Source organism: Salvelinus fontinalis, chromosome 12 (assembly GCF_029448725.1).
Source record: "Salvelinus fontinalis isolate EN_2023a chromosome 12, ASM2944872v1, whole genome shotgun sequence".
Classification (NCBI taxonomy): Eukaryota; Metazoa; Chordata; class Actinopteri; order Salmoniformes; family Salmonidae; genus Salvelinus; species Salvelinus fontinalis.
In genome coordinates this window covers 35,156,176-35,177,152 of record NC_074676.1, presented here as the reverse complement: position 1 = coordinate 35,177,152, position 20,977 = coordinate 35,156,176, and the positions used below count along the sequence as shown (strand labels likewise).

The following is a 20,977-nucleotide window of genomic DNA, read 5'->3' as shown; positions in this document are numbered from 1 at the left end:
TAGAAAACACTCTAAAGTTTCTAAAACTGTTAAAATAATGTCTGTGAGTATAACATAACTGATATGGCGGGCAAAAACCCGAGGAAATTCCATCCGTAATTCTTTTTTTGAGGTCACCACTCATTGAAATGGCTGTCTATGGGAATATTAAAGAAATACCTCCCAGATTGCAGTTCATAGGGCTTCTACTAGATGTCAACAGTCTTTAGAAAGAGTTTCAGGCTTGTTTTTTGAAAAATTAGCTAGAATTTGTAGTTTTTTTAGGTGGCTTCCATTTTGGCTGTAGTATTGTGGCGCGCGTGGATGAGGGCGCGCACTTCTTTATTTATCTCCGGTAATGAACATACTATTCTCTGTCTTAAATTTTATAATTTATTTACATATTAGGGTACCTGAGAATTGATTAGAAACATTGTTTGACTTGTTTGGACGAAGTTTATTGGTAACCTTTGGGATTGCTTTGTCTGCATTTTGAACGAGGGAAACCGGTGGATTACTGAATCAAGCGCGCCAACTAAACTGACTTTTTGGGGATATAAAGAAGGACTTTATCGAACAAAACGACCATTTGTTATGTAGCTGGGACCCTTGGGATTGCAAACAGAGGAAGATTTTCAAAGGTAAGTGATTTATGTTATCGCTATTTCTGACTTTCGTGATGCCTCTGCTTGTTTGGAAAATGTTTGTAATGCTTCTGTACGCAGGGCGCTGTCCTCAGATAATCGCATGGTATGCTTTCGCCGTAAAGCCTTTTTGAAATCTGACAAAGCCGCTGGATTAACAAGTAATTACGCTTTTAAACGATGTAAGACACTTGTATTTTCATGAATGTTTAATATTTTTTATTTTGTATTTTTAATTTCGCGCTCTGCAATTTCACCGTATGTTGTCGAGGTGGGGCACTAGCGGCACACCTAGCCCAAAGAGGTTTTAAAACAAGTGAGGAACAGCAGAGGAACACAGTCCTGCACATACAGCTCTTTTAACTCTATTCCGGCACTTTTTTCACATCCCCAAACACTGTGGTCTGATGCAATGTTGTCTTAATAAATCACAGGAGAAACTTTATGACCGTATCTTAACCTATCTCTGCTTTTACATCTGACGCATTCAGGTGTTCTGCTCATCTTTTTCATTCCATCACTTTTCACTAAAGACCATTGAGGCGAATGCTAGCATACCATTCCACACTGGTAGACAGACAGTGCTATCCCCAGCCCTGACTCCTTCAGAAGCCCAGAGAAGCCAGTCAGCTAATGGCTCTCCTCCATGCTGTCCTCTGGTACTCGCTGGAGAGGTGTTTTGGGTAGAGGAGTTCTGACTGCTTCTGATCAGTCTCTGTCAAAACAACTAAGGCCACACAAGATGACGCCCAGTTAGAGCTCTGCCAGCCACCTGCAGCTAAACAAAACAGACTGTGGATGGAGGAGAAATGAGAGGCTGGGGGAAGGAGAGTAGTGGTGGTGGTGGGGCTTGGATATATTAAAGGACAGGGACAAAAGAGGAAAAAAATAAGGGGCCATTTTGACACCATTAAACCTCGACGAAGCAGACTGGGGATTCCATATCAGATCCTTACTCTCTCTTGTTTTGTATTTTCCTGAGAGGACTGGACATTACTTCAGCTGGACAACCAATTTGAGTGACTACAGTGCAGGGCTGCTGCCTACACGTTCCTACTTCTGGCCTGGTACTTTAGCTCTAGTGGCTCTAGTGACAGCAGCCAGTGATCAACGACCCAGCTAATAGTGGTGTCAAGCAAAGAGGCATTCTTTACTGGGAGGGCTCTCAAATCAATCTGAACAGAGAGCGGGTCGTCGGTGCAGCCCCCCCACTCAGACACATAGCGCGTGCGCGCGTGTGTGTGCATGATGTGTGACCAGCTGCCAGACAAACCCTGCTGGACCCAGGCAGTGACTGTTGCTGACTAGAGGTGATTCCAGCCAGACAAACAGACATAAAAGCCTGTTAATTACAGCTGAGTGGACAGAGGCCATGCTGCCACACAGTCGGCCCGCCAGGGGAGAGACGTGCTACCTGGGACACACACACTGGATCAGAGGGTGGGGGGGCAGAGAGGGGTGCAGGGATACCCCTCTGGGAGGAATACCCAGGGGTGGGGAGAGTGGGGTTATGGAGCGTTTGGGTTGGCATGGGGCAACACTTATGCTGACAGATGTTGTATTTTTGTGACATACACAAATATGTAAGCGTGCACACACAAACACACACGCACTTTAGACCATATATTCTCTGCTAAATAACAGATTATCCTTGCAAATCAGTGCAAACAGAACCAGCCCCATCTCTGGACTGCGGTATTTAGTCCTTCTCTCTCTGTCTTTTCTGCATTTCCCCTCCTCTGTTATTCTGCAGGATGATAGTTATTTACAAAAGGGAATTGGTTACAACCCCACCAGTCTAAATTTGTCAAACAAAACTGAAAAGCAATTCAAATCACTGAGGAGAAGTTGACTGCAAAGATTATGTGTGGCACGGCTAAATGCTGATTGTTTAACAAATGCATCACTCTGAGACAACACATAGAAACAAGGTTTTTCCTCAGTTTATCTGTGTGTGTGTGTGTGTGTGTGTGTGTGTGTGTGTGTGTGTGTGTGTGTGTGTGTGTGTGTGTGTGTGTGTGTGTGTGTGTGTGTGTGTGTGTGTGTGTGTGTGTGTGTGTGTGTGTGTGTGTGTGTGTGTGCGCGTACATGTGCACCATCTACAGAGGAAGTGTGCTTTAACCTCAGCCGTCTTCTAAGCTGCCGTAGCTCATTCTGCTCAGCTCAGCCGATTCCAGTATCCCCTCACTACAGGAGAGGCTTTGTTGATATCAGACAGGAAGCTTCTGCTACAGAGCCTGCAAATTCTCCAATCACTGCAAGGTTGACTCCCAACACAAACACTAACTAAATCCACCTAGATACAGTTCAGAAAGGTGACTCAGGACACTAACTAAGAGTAGCACAATAAATAGGATCAGCCTGATCTCAGTGTGAATCTTGATCGTGAGAATATCAGTCTGTAGAAATGAGAAAATAATAATGGCATATATTGCATTAGAACTAAAAAAAATCAAGAAACATGAGCTTCTGAGCTTTTGCCTTCAGGAAGGCAGACGGAGAAAGAGGATTAAAAAATGGGTTTCGTTCTGGAAAATATGAAAACTTAATTACATTTTCTGTGCAGAACAAAACACCTCTACTGCTTTTTTGAAGCCACCACATTTAAGAGAAATGATTCACTAAGGCAAGCCGCATAAAGCTTTCTGTATCTTTTTAACATGTTAATGAGCATCTCTTTGGATTACACAAGGGGGAGAAACTAATAACTAATATCAATAGCAGCACAAGCTGATAGCGAGCAGGCAGATTGCATTCACAAAGCCGCCAAATAGAAATTGAGAGGCGCCACAACTGGGGTCCGAGAGGGATTTGAATGAAATTAATTACCTTACTTTCCATTCTTCCATAAATCCAACGCGATTCGTCTTGGTCTCCCCCCAGACTCAGACAAGGCAGATAGATATATGATTAGAGTTGGGCTTCTTCTAATAGGTTTCCGACACACTCTGGGCTTCAGAAATACCTGCACTCAGAAGGAATGTGACAGGCGGAGTACCCTAGGAATTAATATCTGTAATGGGGGCTTGAAGTGCTTACAGTATGTTACTCCTTCTACGTCTCTCTGCTATGGCAACCGTTTTCCTTCTCTAAGATCTTCCAAAAAATCATATAGACGACCTGGTTTTTCCCCATATATCAAAACACAACCCCAATCAACCCACTCCCAAAACATACAGCTTCTCTGGGAACTAAGTGTTCCGAAGACATGAAGGAATGCCTCACCCATCTGTACCCTTGACAAGTGTTCTCTGTTTAAAGGCTTATGGGTGTCTGTTGGATGGCAGGACATACCAGGGCTGGGAGCCCAGAACTCTGTCATGGTGCCATCCACTACCACGTCATACTCTTCAGTCAATAAGAAGCAGATGAGAGGGGGAGAAAGAGTTTGGAGTGGCTCCATTCAGTGTTCAAACCCTGAAGTCTCTCTCTCCCTTTCCTTTCCTTTCCTTTCCTTTCCTTTCCTTTGTAGCGACTCTTGTCTCTATTTAGCAGTAACAGGTTCTGCTGTGCTTGAGGAAGCATCGGAGACAATGAGGGCTTTGGTCCTGTAGCAGTCACGGTGCTGAAAACACTGCAGCCTCCTACACTCCAGATCCCCTTGGGAGGTTGCTTTCTCTCTCTATGTGAGGATTAACTGTTCTAGATAAGAAACCACTAGCAAATTGGTGAAACAAACAGCTAGTATTCTTCCCCTATGGGTTTCAGTCAGAATCACTATCCAATACCAACCTGAGCAGCACACAGACCATTTCATTCACCACCTGAGCCATATCACTAAACATGGATGCATCCAACCAAAATGGCCACCAAATAAGAGAGGGGAGAAAGATATTCAATCCCCAATCTTTGAAGAAGCCCATTTGTGCTCCACATTAAAAGAGAAAAACAGTTATTAGATGTCATGATTTATTGATGGTGTTTAATAGGCAAAATGCCCACATTGAATTATGCATTCGGGGTCTGTTACTCCAATGAATATTCACAAGCTGTGTCTGCTTAGAGTTATTTGGTAACCCCTCGCTGCCTTGTTGGCTGCTCGCCTTTGTCTGTATGTGGTTAGCCAATGGCACATCTGTGCCTGCAGCCTGACACTGTGGTTAGCCAATGGCACATCTCTGCCTGCAGCCTGACACTGTGGTTAGCCAATGGCACATCTCTGCCTGCAGCCTGACACTGTGGTTAGCCAATGGCACATCTGTGCCTGCAGCCTGACACTGTGGTTAGCCAATGGCACATCTCTGCCTGCAGCCTGACACTGTAGTTAGCCAATGTGGTTAATTCCAGAGCATTGCTAATGCCAAATGAAAGCCAACAGCCTGCTACAGCTCGGGTACACCTCAACTCTGCTCTGCCAGGCCAGAAGCTTGAGAACAGCCTGGGATTCTCCTGACAGGCCCCACGTTCATTAAGGTGATGAAACGTCTCTGTGATTCTGGCAATAGGAGGGAGAGACTGGCAAAAAGCCAGAGCAGCAAATCAAATCAAATGTTATTGGTCACACACACATGGTTAGCAGATGTTATTGTGAGTGTAGTGAAATGCTTGTGCTTACAGATCTGACAGTGCAGCAGTATCTAACAGGTAATATCTAACAATTCCACAACAAACCTAATATTTAACAAATTCCACAACAAAACCTAATACACACAATCTAGTAAAGGAATGGGATAAGAAAATATAAGTATAAAATAGATTGATAGATGAGCAGTGACAGAGCGGCTAAGATGCAATATTGTGTTATTGACTTGTTTATTGTTTACTCCATGTGTAACTCTGTGATGTTGTCTGTTCACACTGCTATGCTTTATCTTGGCCAGGTTGCAGTTGTAAATGAGAACTTGTTCTCAACTAGCCTACCTGGTTAAATTAAAGGTGGGGGAAAAAAAATAGATAGTAAAGAATAGATAGTGAAGGATACAGTATATACATATGAGATGAGTAATGCGAGATATGTAAACATTCTTAAAGTGGCATTATGTGAAAGGCTATGTGCCCACAGCAAACCCCAGACAGTGGGATTCATACACATGCACACACACATGAGCGTGCAGACACACACGTACACAAACATGCACAGTGATCACACACACAAACAAACACACTCACAGAATTAAAGTTACATGGAGGCTGCTGTGACCATTTGCACGGATTAATTGGATCAGGGCTGTCTAAGTCTCTAAATTAGTCTTTCTTTGTGTCTGTCGGCATAACGCCCTATCCCCCCACAACCAATAATAAGCACCATTTTGTATTGCATGTATGAATGGCGTATTGCTTTCAGCAGGAACACTGGCCAGCACCATTGACCATCTGAACCCTCTGCAGCCATTTGGATACCCTGCAGTTTCTCATGTTCCTAAGAAAAGGTTTGGGAGTGATTTTGTTAATTCAACAGACAGAGGCTTCTTCATTAAGTCAATAATAATTTACTACATGAGTGAAACTTTAAAAAAACGCTATTTCATTGGCTTGGATGCTACTCAAGTGCAAAATTGAATTCTCTGCGTTCACGTCGCTCGCAACAAGTGTCGGTGCTAAGCTGTGTGCAGCCGAGCAGGGTGGCACATTATTGAAAGACGGAGCGAATCAACCCATGCAAAAGAAGATAATACTCTGAATTCTCCCCAATCTGTTTTTCAGCCCCTTGTGATGACAGCATTTCTGAGCAGCTTTTGGCACTCGTCGGCATCTTTGGAAAACAGCCACCGGGGAGCAGTGTGCAGCTAACTCTCTGTTATGCATTGGTGAAAAGAAGAAAAATGGAGCAGCAACCGAATTAGCGGTGCCACAGAACACCTTTATTGAGATTAGTTTAGTGGTGTCAGCAAGCTAGCCTTTGAACCTGGAGAAAGAGAGAGAGAGAGGGGGGAGAGAGATAGAGAGAGAGAGGGGGGAGAGAGATAGAGAGAGAGAGGGAGATAGAGATAGAGAGAGAGAGGGGGAGAGATATAGATAGAGAGAGAGAGGGGGAGAGAGGGGGAGAGAGAGAGAGAGAGAGAGAGAGAGAGAGAGAGAGAGAGAGAGAGAGAGAGAGGAGAGAGAGAGAGAGAGAGAGAGAGGGGGGAGAGAGAGAGAGAGAGGGGGAGAGAGATAGATAGAGAGAGAGATAGATAGAGAGAGAGAGGGGGAGAGAGATAGAGAGGGGGGGAGAGAAAGAGAGAGAGATAGAGAGGGGAGAGAGATAGAGAGAGGGGGGGAGAGAGAGAGCGAGAGATAGAGAGGGGGAGAGAGATAGAGATAGAGAGAGAGGGGGAGAGAGAGAGCGATAGAGAGGGGGAGAGAGATAGAGAGGGGGAGAGAGATAGAGATAGAGAGAGAGGGGGGAGAGAGAGAGAGAGATAGAGAGGGGGAGAGAGAGAGAGAGATAGAGAGGGGGAGAGAGAGAGAGAGGCAAGAGAGAGAGAGGGGGAGAGAGAGAGATAGAGAGGAGGAGAGAGAGAGAGAGAGAGAGAGGGGGAGAGAGAGAGAGAGAGATAGAGAGAGAGGGGGAGAGCGAGAGAGAGATAGAGAGGGGGAGAGAGATAGAGATAGAGAGAGAGAGATAGAGATAGAGAGAGAGGGGGAGAGAGAGAGAGAGAGAGAGAGATAGAGAGGGAGGGGGAGAGAGAGAGCGATAACTGATATTAGTGATTCTCAAACCTTCCATAACAACGCCCTCACCTACAGAGAGATGAACTTGGAGAAGAGAGCCCTCTGCCAGCTGGTACAGGGACTCTGCTCACGAACACAAACAGACCTACAGAGCCCCAGGACAGCAACACAATTAGACCCAATCAAATCATGAGGAAACAAAACCCAAAAATATTTGACACATTGGAAAGAATCAACAAAAAACAGAGCATGGAATATTATTTGGTCCTAAACAGCAAATACAAAGTAGCAGAATACCTGACCACCGTGACTGATCCAAAATGAAGGAAAGCTTTGACTATGTACAGACTCAGTGAGCATGGCCTTGCTATCGAGAGAGACCGCCATCGGCATAACTGGCTCTCAAGAGAAGAAAGGCTATGTGCACACTGCCCACAAAAGGTGGAATCCGAGCTACACTTCCTAACCTCCTGCCAACTGTATGATCATATCAGATACACATATTTACCTCAGATTACACAGACCAATAAATTATTTGAAAACAAATCCAATCTTAATAAACTCTCATATCTATTAGGTGAAATACCGCAGTGTGGAACCACAGCAGCAAGATTTGTGACCTGTTGCCACAAGGAAAGGGCAACCAGTGGAGTACAAACACCGCTGTAAATACAACCCATATATGTTGATTTATTTTCCCTTTCATACTTCAACTATTTGCTCATTGTTACAACATTCCCAATAATATAACATTTAAAATGTCAATATTCTTTAAAAACTGTTGTGAATGTAATGTTTACTGTTATTTTTTTATTGTTTGTTTCCCTTTTACTTCTTGTCTATTTCACTTGCTTTGTTTCCCATGACAATAAAGCTATTTGAACTGAAACTGGATTTAGAGAGAGAGAGAGAGAGAGATAAAATGGAAGATACAATTTAAAAGACAGAGAGATGGAGAGCGAGAGAGAAAGACAGAGAAAGAGAGAGAGACAGAGAGAGGAAAGAGAGAGAGACAGTGACAAGAAAGATAGATAGATAGATCGGTGCCTGTCTCACTAACAGGATTTAATTAAGCTGATCATCTTTTTGGGGGGATCGTTCCAGTTTCCACAGGTGCCACCCAGGAAACCCAGGGAACTGATGGCCCCCAACACGGGTCAGTGACAGGGCAGAAAGATTTTCCATGCGCACATGTACACATATGACTGTTCAACCAGGGGAAGGGCAAAAAGAATAACGCAGCAGTCGAGGTGTTTTGATGTCCCCAATGTCACTACATGACAAGGCCCCTCTCCCTACAGTCTATCAACCAGCATATCCCTCCTGCTTCTGCCGCTTTCTCTTTCTGACACGCTTTGAAAATGTAACACTGAAAATACATATGTAGCCTATGCTGTTCAACTGCATCATATCTTTGTCAGATGCAAAGGCATGTTAGAGTCTGACGCAACAACCTCCACCAGGACTCGGGCGCACACTTTTATCAGTTTGAGCAGGAGACAGGAGTTGTTGGTTTTCAGGCAGCAAAAAGTATACAAACACACAGCCATGTTTGACAGAGTGCCATCAAAGATAAAGTTGCAGGTTCCATTTCGGCTAGCTAGTTGTCATTGCTTCAGGATTTACAGACAGGGCTCCCTGCTTCACACAGCCTGTTCTCATAGACTAGACGTAACATAGCAAATGTAAATCCGGGACACCCAAATTAGTATGGTATGTTACATTTGGTATGGTTACATAGGACAGAAGGTCACTTAAAGATACAATATGTAACTTTTTTGGGGCGACTCGACCAAATTCATATAGAAATGTGCGTTATAGATATGTCATTCTCATTGAGAGCAAGTCTAAGAAAAGGTACATCTGTTCTATGTGCGCTATTTCTATGCTTCCCATTTTTAACCCTTTAACCTAACTCCTAATCCCCAACCCTAACCTAGCTAACTTTAGCCACCTAGCTAATGTTAGCAGTAGCCACCTAGCTAATGTAAATCTCATAAAATTGGAATTCGTAACATATCATACATACTGCAAATTCGTAACATATTATACAAATTACAAGTTGTAAGATATCATACGAATTGTAATGCATAGCATATCATACAAATGTATGATTGACATCCACAAATTAATACATACCATACAAAACGTACCATATCATACTAAATGGAGTGTCTCGGTTTTAGGAAAGACTAGAATCTCTACTCAGAATTTCTACTCTACTCAAGCTTGCTCAGATTCTCATCCTGTTGGTTTCGTCAAGGTCGATGTTCTTTTAATTGACTCGTCAACAATTAAGTGGCTTTATAAGAGAGCCGATAAGCTATTAAAACATCCCCTTAAATTGCTCTAAATGTGTCACATTTAAACACATTAACACATTATCTGTCGCACCCCTGCCGTAGTGATGGCGGTGACTTTGCAGACCACAACATCACGCAAAACAGAGATTATTCACACATGACTAACAGTTAGATCATAAAGGGACAGACAAGTATCATTCTTCAAATATCATTCAGTCAAGCATGAACTTTTCCTCTTAGCTAAGAGCGGCTAATTGATGTATCAACAATGATTCTACATTTGTTATAACATGGTTGGAAAGGGTTAAATCATGTAAAAGCATGGCTAAAACTTATCATAATAAAATTACATTTGAAATTAAAACCACGATGACAATTTAGTAATTCAATTGAGATAGCCTAGCTCTAAGACTCAACCAAAATAAAGGAAGCAAATGAAAGTGTGGGGGGGACCCTGAGTGTAGTGATAGGCCATTGTTCACATTGAAAACTAAATACTGACGCATTTTCAAGGCATGCATAGCCTAACATTTAATTACAGTGGTAGAAAATGCGTGTCAATATAGCTCGTTTTGTCTTGTGAAGATAGCCTATCCTAATGCTTATTGAGCTACTTACTGTAGACTATTCTACATGATAACGACGAACCAAGATACCGGTTTCTCCAGCTTCCTATTAAGCGACTCCAAAAAGACAAATCGTAATGTAACATACTAGAATAGGCTATTTAACAGTAATACACATTGTTCTCACCTTTTAGTGGGTGAGCTGCTCTGGTGTCTCTGTCAAGTCCTCAGGAATGTAGAGCGTCGAGGAACGTTGGTCTGATCCGTTGCAGGTGTTCGGTTATTTGCGAGCCACAGTCAGAGGTGAACCATCAAGCGGCACCAAAACGGTATAAAGTGCAGGAAAAAAACGAACGAATCGGGTTTAGGAGAGGTCCAAAAGACAAAAACGGGGTATCTCTCAGTGTATAGCCTAGTTGGTGTCCATCCTATCACGCAGAGAGAAGAGAAGCAGACAATAAGTGATCCGAGTGAGAACGATGCTCACTTCCCCAGAAGCCAAGCGCTACTGAACAAAAGAGCGCAGATACGCGCTGCAGAGTCCCGCTATTCAGATCAGCGACGAAAAGGGGGAGATGGGGGGGGGGGGGGGGCGTTGATGGGTGTTAGTACTGTGGATGGGAGCGGGACCGAGGGAGGGAGGGAGAGAGATGTAATTTGGCACATCTGCCCTAATACTGTATAATCCCGTTTGGCTATTTTGAGTGCCACGATTATATCAGCCTGGGGGATAATGTTACCTTGTGATGCAAATTCCCCTTGACTTTGCGGAGTAAGGAAGTTAGACTATAATTCATTAATGCTGAAACCTGAGATTCATAATTAGCCCTACTCTTGTTTCTGAAGTAAAATATATTAATTATAGGCTTAAAATATGTTTGATATCACACTTTACGGATAGGCTTGTCGCTCTTCCAAACAACACTTAATTAACACCTATCTACTAAAACTATCAACTACTCAGACAGGCATATAATACACTTCACTGTCAATATGTTAAAACGTTAGTAAAGGTATGTGTTACCAACCAAACATTCAACTAATTGCAATCAATGCTAAAGTCATGAGTTATTAGCTCTTATAAATTATATGAGCTCATATTATTGTCTAGCCTTCTTGAAGTCTACAGATATCATTAAGAACTGCCTCCCAACCCACCGCTTTACCACGCTGAGAATAATGATCCCCCACGAGACGCCATGGTGCCGCAAGGGGGAGATTACTCGCCCTACTAATTCACAGCCCACCAGATACACTTTCAGTATTGCTTGTTCTTTTAAGGAGGGAAAAACTTTTTTTCTGCAGAAGGCTTTTTGAAACGTACGCCGGTTTGTTCTTGGAGTGTAGAAATTGGGATTTTAGAAAATCTCCTTGTGATATCTTGAACTGTGAATCTATTCTAAACAATATGCTGGTGTTGAGTTTCAGACTTTCCAACCTGGCGAACTGTGGGCCTATTGAGACGGCTCTACACCGCCCAGTGCTATTTTCAGTGCATAGAATACCTGCGCTGTCCATGGTGCCGAAGTGTTACCAAGCGCCACACGTTGTTGTTCATGGCTTTCCTTCCAGCACCAAGCGCGTTACTAGGTTTTCCCAAAGCACTCAGCTACAACAGCTGCGACATGGTCTGTCAAAAGTTAAAGCTGCAATATGTCATTTTTGGGCGACCCAGCCAAATTCACTTAGAAATGTGAGTTATAAATCTGTCATTCTAATTGAAAGCAAGTATAAGAAGTGATAGAGCAGTTCTATGGTATAAATGTTCTATGTCAATATTTCTATGCTTCCTTTTGTTGTTTTTGCTTCTTTTCATTTCGGTTTTGTACACCAGCTTCAAACAGCAAAAAATACAATATTTTTTGTTATGGAAACGATATTTAACAGCGGTTTAGATAGTTTATATATACTTGCTTGTTTTGTCACCTAAACTGAAATTAGGCAAATTATAAACATTTTAGCAACCAGGAAATGGCTTTTGAATTTCCAGTCTTTTTATATTTACTGCACTTATCTTTCCCTTAAAACATTGCTTTTTGTGTCCAATAGAGTATGACATTGTATTCAAAGCAAACAATTACTAACCAATTTCCAGTGGCATTTACAGGAAAACAAAGGGGCCTTCACCATTGACATTTCATTGCTGATCGGTCATTCTTGAATTGCGGGGACATTTACGTCCCTTGCCTTTGCAACCATGAAACACACTTTAAATGAATAATATTTACAAGTCATACATGTTTTGGCTTATAGTGAACAGTTTATCAATGATAGAACATAATGCAAGTTCTTTACTGCAAAACGTGATGTTCATCCATTGTTTAAAACAGGGTTGTCAAACATATGGCCTGCCAGCTGGATCCGGCCCTTGAGGGGAATCCAATCCGGCCCATAGGTGGTTTGAGTAAAAAAGATTTAAAAAATAAAAAACGAACTCAATATAGTTGATTAAAACGACTAACAACAAATTGAAAGTGTGTAGAAATGATAATGGACCTACATTCATGCAGTTGCTTGACTGTCCAGCTCATTAATCGTTTTATTTTATTATTATTTTTATTTTTTTGCAGAAGTAATGTTGCAAAGCTATCAGTAATTTACCACAGTTACCGGAATCTTCAGTAACTTGGGGAATTAACATATAAACTTAGCAAAAAAAGAAAAGTCCTCTCACTGAAAACTGTGTTTATTTTCAGCAAACTTAACATGTGTAGATATTTGTATGAACATAACAAGATTCAACAACTGAGACATAAACTGAACAAGTTCCACAGACATGTGACTAACAGAAATGGAATAATTTGTCCCTGAACAAAGGGGGGGTCAAAATCAAAAGTAACAGTCAGTATCTGGTGTGGCCACCAGCTGCATTAAGTACTGCAGTGCATCTCCTCCTCATGGACTGCACCAGATTTGCCAGTTCTTGCTGTGAGATGTTACCTCACTCTTCCACCAAGGCACCTGCAAGTTCCCGGACATTTCTGGGGGGAATGGCCCTAGCCCTCACCCTCCGATCCAACAGGTCCCAGGCGTGTTCAATGGGAGTGAGATCTGGGCTAGTCGCTGGCCATGGCAGAACACTGACATTCCTGTCTTGCAGGATATCACGCACAGAACAAGCAGTATGGCTGGTGGCATTGTGATGCTGGAGGGTCATGTCAGGATGAGCCTGCAGGAAGGGTACCACATGAGGGAGGAGGATGTATTCACTGTAACACACAGCGTTGAGATTGCCTGCAATGACAACAAGCTCAGTCCGATGATGCTGTGACACACCGCACCAGACCCTGACGGACCCTCCACCTCCAAATCAATCCCGCTCCAGAGTACAGGCCTCGGTGTAACGCTCATTCCTACGACGATAAACGCAAATCCGACCATCACCCCTTGTGAGACAAAACAGCAACTCATCAGTGAAGAACACTGTCTTACGCGTCTCACAGTACGGACATTGCAATTTATTGCCCTGGCCACATCTGAAGTCCTCATGCCTCCTTGCAGCATGCCTAAGGCTCGTTCACGCAGATGAGCAGGGACCCTGGGCATCTTTCTTTTGGTGTTTTTCAGAGTCAGTAGAAAGGCCTCTTTGTCCGAAGTTTTCATAACTGGGACCTTAATTGCCAACCGTCTGTAAGCTGTTAGTGTCTTAACAACCATTCCACAGGTGCATGTTCATTAATTGTTTATGGTTCATTGAAGAAGCATGGGAAACAGTGTTTAAACCCTTTACAATGAAGATCTGTCAGGGTCCTGGGTCCTGAAAAAGGGCCGTTTCTTTTTTTGCTGAGTTTAGTTGAATAACTGTAAAAAATATATATATTTAGAAATGTATTCATTTTCTATATCTGTGTCAATATTGCCCATTAGTTTATAGTAGATATACCTATGGTTGAAGAGAAAATAGCCTAATTAATGAAAAAAGCATCTAATCAACAATGGCATCATTTTCAATGAATTTTGCAATCTGTCCAACTATTTACTTTTTCACAACTGCCACCAGCTTGATGCCAAAACAGTGACAACAAATAAGTCATATTGACATACTCAAATAAAGAAAAGTTTGTTAGAGTTACCAGTCTCAGAAATTGCAGCCCAAAGAAATGCTTCATAGAGTTGAAGTAACAGACACAACTCAACTTCAACTGTTCAGAGGAGGCAGTGGGATCAGGCCTTCATTGTCGAATTGCTGCAAAGAAACCATTACTAAAGAACACCAATAAGAAGAAAAGACTTGCTTGGGCCAAGAAACATGAGCAATGGACATTAGACCGGTGGAAATCTTTCCTTTGGTCTGATGAGTCCAAATGTGAGATTTTTAGTTCCAACCTCCGTGTTTTGTGAGTCGCAGAGTAGGTGAACGAATGATCTCCGCATGTGTGGTTCTCACCGTGAAGCATGGAGGAGGAGGTGTGACGGTGTGGGGGTGCTTTGCTGGTGACAGAGTCAGTAATTTATTTAGAATTGAAGGCACACTTAACCATCATGGCTACCACAGCATTCTGCAGTGATACACCATCCTATCTAGTTTGTGCTGAGTGGGACTATCATTTGTTTTTCAACAGGATAATGACCCAACACACCTCCAGGCTGTGAAAGGGCTATATGACCAAGAAGGAGAGTGATGGAGTTCTGCATCAGAAGACCTGGCATCCACAATCACCAAACCTCAACCCAATTAAGATGCTTTGGGATGAGTTGGACTGCGGAGGGAAGGAAAAGCAGACAAGTGCTCAGCGTATGTGGGAACTCCTTCAAGACTGTTAGAAAAGCATTCCAGGTGAAGCTGGTTGAGAGAATGCCAAGAGTGTGCAAAGCTGTCATAAAGGCAAAAGGGTGGCAACTTTGAAGAATGTAAAATGTTGCATATATTTTGATTTCTTTAACACTTACTACATGATTCCATATGTGTTATTTCATAGTTTTGATGTCCCACTATTATTCTACAATGTAGAAAATAGTAAAAATAAAGAAAAACCCTTGAATGAGTAGGTGTGTCCAAACTTTTGGCTGCTACTGTATATACAGTGCATTCAGAAAGTATTCAGACCCCTTGACTTTTTCCACATTTTGTTACGTTACAGCTTTATCCTAAAATTAATTTTAAATTTTTTTTCCCTCATCGATTTACACAGAAGACACCATATGAAAAAGCGAAACAGGTTTTAAGATTTTTTTTTTTTTAAACAGATACCTTTCATAAGTTTTTTAAATTTTATTTTACCTTTATTTATACAGGTTTTTCTCATTGAGATAACATCTCTTTTCCAAGAGAGACCTGGTCCAAAAGCAGCAGGGGGAACAATGTTTCAGATAAAACAACTTACATACACTAACACATTAAACAAAAAATTTGACGTAAAAAACATGAGTCTGAGCAATTGGGGGAGAAGGGCCTTGGTCAGGGAGGTGACCAAGAACCCGATGGTCACTCTGACAGAGCTCCAGAGTTCCTCTGTGGAGATGGGAGAACCTTCCAGAAGAACAATCATCTCTGCAGCACTCCACCAATCAGACCTTTACGGTAGAGTGGCCAAACGGAAGCCACTCCTCATGACAGTCCGCATGGAGTTTGTCAAAAGGCACCTAAAGGTCTCTAAGACCATAAGAAACTAGATTCTCTGGTCTGATGAAAACAATATTGAACTCTTTGGCCTGAATGCAAAGCGTCTCGTCTGGAAGAAACCTTCCACCAGCCCTACGGTAAAGCATGGTGCTGGCAGCATCTCTACGGTAAAGCATGGTGCTGGCAGCATCTCTACGGTAAAGCATGGTGCTGGCAGCATCTCTACGGTAAAGCATGGTGCTGGCAGCATCTCTACGGTAAAGCATGGTGCTGGCAGCATCTCTACGGTAAAGCATGGTGCTGGCAGCATCATGCTGTGGGGATGTTTTTCATTGGCTGGGACTGAGAGACTAGTCAGGATCGAGGCAAAGATGAACAGAGCAAAGTACAGAGAGATCCTTGATGAAAACCTGCTCCAGAGCGCTCAGAACCTCAGACTGGGGGCGAAGGTTCACCTTTCAACAGGACAACGACCCTATGCACACAGTCAGGAGTGGGTTTGGGACAAGTCTCTGAATGTCCTTGAGTCTCATCCAACCTGACAGGTCTTGAGAGAATCTGCAGAGAAGAATGGGAGAAACTCCCCAAAAACAGGTGTGCCAAGCTTGTAGCTTCATACCCAAGACGACTCAATGATGTAATCGCTGCCAAAGGTGCTTAATCAAAGTTCTTAGTAAAGGGTCTGAATAGTTATGTAAATGTTATATTTAAGTTTTATTTTCATAATGAGGTAAACATTTTCAAATTTTAGATTTTTGGTTCCTACTTCCGTGTCTTTTTGAGATGCAGAGTAGGTGAACAGATGATCTCTGCATGTGTGGTTCTCACCGTGAAGCATGGAGGAGGAGGTGTGATGGTGTGGGGGTGCTTTTATGGTGACACAGTCAGTGATATATTTAGAATTCAAGGCACACTTAACCAGCATGGCTACTACAGCATTCTGCAGCGATTCTCCATTCCATCTGGTTTGATGTCTTCACTATTATTCTACAATGTGGAAAATAGTAAAAAATAAAGAAAAACCCTTGTATGTGTAGGTGTGTACAAACTTTTGACTGGTACTGTGTATGGCAGCGATATGAGTTAGAAACATTAATACGAGTAAACATTTTTACTACAAAGTGTAAAAAGGATAATTTTGGTTATGAAGTCAGTCTGGTTGAAAACAGTTTTGTATGTGAGTTCGTCACCATTTACTGGAGGGTTGGTTATGGATTACTTACGTGCCCACTTTCCAATGATGCCCAATTGCACAGAGACAACAAGTTTTGGTCCGCCCCCAGCTGCCACGTGGACATTTGTTGTCAAGTCTGCATATGGGTGCAATGCACGTACATTTCGCTCGGCAAATAAGACTGAAAATGGGCTTCCATAAAGTTGGTGCAAACTTCTAATGCGTTTCAACAATATTGCCAGATGGCCAGGAATGGATTACATCTGACACAGTCACTTCTACTGCCTGTCAACCATCAACACACTGGTATTGTTGAGTATGTTAGCTACGTAGATAGCTGGTACTAGCTAGCTAGTTGCTACTTTTGGTTAACCTGTTTGGGCTGCAGGGGCAGTATTGAGTAGCCGGATAAAAGGTGCCCATTTCAAACGGCCTCGTACTCAATTCTTGCTCGTACAATATGCATATTATTATTACTATTGGATAGAAAACACTCTAGTTTCTAAAACCGTTTGAATTATATCTGTGAGTAAAACAGAACTCCTTTTGCAGCAACTTCCTGACAGGAAGTGGAAAATCTGAAATCGATGCTCTCTTCTAGGGGCTGCCTATTAAAGTCCTTGATATTTATTCATTTAGATGCACTTCATACGTCTTCCACTAGATGTCGACAAGGAGTGAGAGAAGAAATGGAGTGAATAACTTGATCTGGGCTCGTATAATAGCTATTTGTATGACGTGTCACCAGTTTCCTGTTTTCTGGAGAACGCGTCAAGGGACCTGGATTTACCTTCTGATAAGCTGTCGTTATGGACAACTAATATCTCCGGCTTTGATTTTATTTGATACATGTGACAATATCATCGTAAAGTATGTTTTTTCAATATAGTTTAATCAGATTATTAAAAATTTTTCGGGAGTTTTGCCGTGTTCCGTTCTCTTCCGTTTGTTGACATGGAGAGATTCGCGCAACTTGGCAAGTGTGCTTGCTAAATCGAGAGGGAAAAAGGCCGTTCTAAATCCAAACAACTATTGTTCCCGACAAAGGAGCCCCTGTTACAACATTCTGATGAAAGAACAGCAAAAGTAGGACCCATTTTATGATGCTATTTCATATATCTGTCGAACATGTTGTGCTAGTCGTTTGCGCCCAGCTTTTGGGTACTCTCTCGCTATACCTAAGCTGGATGTCGTAATGAAGTTATTTTTAGAATTCTAACACAGCGATTGCATTAAGAACTAGTGTATCTATCATTTCCTATACAACATGTATTTTTTAGTTATGTTTATGAATAGCTATTTGGTCAGAATATGTGTGTCAGAAAAAGTGTCAGAAAAATATTCGGACGTTGTGGGAAAAAGATGCTACGTTAGGCACAATGTATAACCACTGATTTCAGCTCTAAATATGCACATTTTCGAACAAAACATAAGTGTATGTATAACCTGATGTTAAAGGACTGTCATCTGATGAAGCTTATCAAGGTTAGTCAAAAATTATATATCTTTTACTGGTTTGTTACGATCGCTAACTTTTGCTACTGGGAAATGGCTTGTGTTTCTGGCTATTGTGGTAAGCTAATATAACGCCATATTGTGTTTTCGCTGTAAAACACTTAAGAAATCGGAAATATTGTCTGGAATCACAAGATGCCTGTCTTTCATTTGCTGTACACTATGTATTTTTCAGAAATGTTTCATGATGAGTATTTAGGTATTTGACGTTGGTGTCTGTAATTATTCTGTCTGGTTTTGGTGCAATTTCTGATTGTAGCTGCAATGTAAACTATGATTTATACCTGAAATATGCACATTATTCGAACAAAACATAGATTTATTTAATAACATGTTATAAGACTGTCATCTGATGAAGTTGTTTGTTGGTTAGTTTGGTTGGTTCTTGGATAGTTAGGTTGGCTTTGTGCATGCTACCTGTGCTGTGAAAAATGTCTGTCCTTTTTTGTATTTGGTGGTGAGCTAACATAAATATACGTGCTGTTTTCGCTGTAAAACATTTAAAAAATCAGACATGTTGGCTGGATTCACAAGATGTGTACCTTTCATTTGCTGTATTGGACTTGTTAATGTGTGAAAGTTAAATATTTCTAAAAAATATATTTTGAATTTCGCGCCCTGCACTTGAAGTGGCTGTTGTCATATTGTGGCCGGCCTCGGGCTTACAGCCAGAAGAAGTTAAACAACATTATTTCATAATGCTAGCGAGCCAGGTTAGCTATGATACCACAGATGAAAGGGAAATTATACTGTAGCTAGCGAAATACATCAAGCTGTGAAAATCTTAGGCTCTGAGCGCCAGCATGTAAAACTAAGTTAAATAAAAAAGTGAAATGTTAATAAAAAACAACAATAGAAATAGCACTATATACATCATAAGTGTAGCAGTGATGAATAAATACATGCCCATTGGGGTGGAGGCAGAGGAAAGACTGTTAAGGGGGTTGGGGGGGGGATTACCATAGGGGGAGCAGCATGACCATTGAGCGGGTGTGGGGACCAAGTGATATAAATACAAAAATTATAATAAAACAAATCTATAATATACATACAGTACCAGTCAAATGTTTGGACACACCTACTCATTCCAGGGTTTGATTTGTTTAACACTTTTTTGGTTACTACATGATTCCATATGTGTTATTTCACAGTTTTCATGTCTTCACTATTATTCTGCAATGTAGAAAATAGTAAAAATAAAGAAAAACTCTTGAATGAGTAGGTGTGTCCAACCTTTTAACTGGTGCTGTATAAACAACTGCAACAGTGATGAATGTAGTTGGGGTGGGTGCAGAGTAAAATGTCCATAGGAGGAGTAACAGGGGGAGGGGGGAGTAGGTAGCTCACTAGTGGTGGCTATTCAGCAGCCTGAGGGTCTGGAGGTAGAAACTATTGGCCAGTCTTCCAGTTTTTGCCATGATGTTCCTGTGCTGCCCGCGTCTGAGTGATTTAAGAGCGGAGAACAAGGCATGGCTCGGGTGGCTATCGTTGTCTCGTCATTGTTGGCCGTTGCATAGGGAGGAGTTCAGACCCAGGGCCGTCCGTGATGATCTTCTTGGCCTTCCTGCGACACCTGGTGTTCTTCAGCATCCTGAGGTTGAAGAGTCACTGTCGTGCCTTCTTCACCACGGTGTCCATGTGGTTAGACCATTTCAGCTTCTCTGAGGTGTACGCCGAGGAATTTGAAGTTATTGAAAGTGTACATAACGGTTCCCCATGAAGTTCACAATCAGCTCTTTTGTTTCGCTTACATTGAGGGAGATGTTGTTTTTCCTGGCACCATGCAGTCAAGAGTATCTATCTTCTCACTGTAGGCTGTCTCGTCATTGTTGGTAATCAGCCCTACTATCGTTGTGTCGTCAGCGAACTTGATGATGGAGTTGGAACTGTGTGAGGCCACTCAGTGGTGGGTATACAGGGAAAACATGAGTGGCCTGGGAATGCACCCTTGATGGGCCCCCGTGTTGAGAATCAGTGACAAGGAGGTAATGTTGCCTACCTTCACCACCTGGGGGCGGCCGTTGCATAGGGAGGAGTTCAGACCCAGGGACGTGAGCTTTCATTCAAGCTAGGCGATGTTTGTGCAATGTCCACATGTAGCCTACAGCTGTTGTAGGGATATTGGCAGTTCTGGGATTTGTCCTCCCCGGAAAGATCTAGCAGCGGACATAAGGAGAGACGAGACAAAACTAGCCAGTTACAGAATATTGTGTTCTAGGACAGCTAAGCAGACTCATTCCGCAGTTGATATCGTTTACCAGGTAACATGTATTTACAGTGTACATGACGTGATGAAACTAAGTTGAAAGCTAATTTCATAGCAAGGTGTTGTAGAATGAGCATCTTAAGAAACACATTGTCAAATCAGTTATTGCAAGATACTGTAGCAGAGAAATATCAGCTAGATAGGATAGCCAGCTGAAGCTATCACAAAGCTATGCTAGCTAGCTGCTGTCAGCTCAGCTAAACACAAGGTCAGCGCAGGCGTAGCCTACACATAGAAGCACAGATAGAACAAAGAGTCAGATGTTTCACCAGGTGAATAAATCTGAAGCATCCGGTTGGAATTTTCACTCCACCAAATATGGTGAGGAGAGGAAGCCCAGTGACCGGCAGTGGGAGAGTATACAGTTGATGTC

The 20,977-nt window shown here is 42.3% G+C and overlaps 1 protein-coding gene across 1 annotated transcript in view; it reads right to left on the bottom strand.

The window, feature by feature from the left end:
- Window positions 1–10,627, bottom strand: part of LOC129867246 (neurocan core protein-like) — a 310,382-nt gene extending 299,755 nt beyond the window's left edge. Inside the window, exon 1 of the mRNA XM_055940524.1 lies at window positions 10,274–10,627. The gene's annotated coding sequence lies outside the window, so the exon portion shown is untranslated. The remainder of the gene's footprint in view (window positions 1–10,273) is intronic.
- Window positions 10,628–20,977: the final 10,350 nt, after the last annotated feature.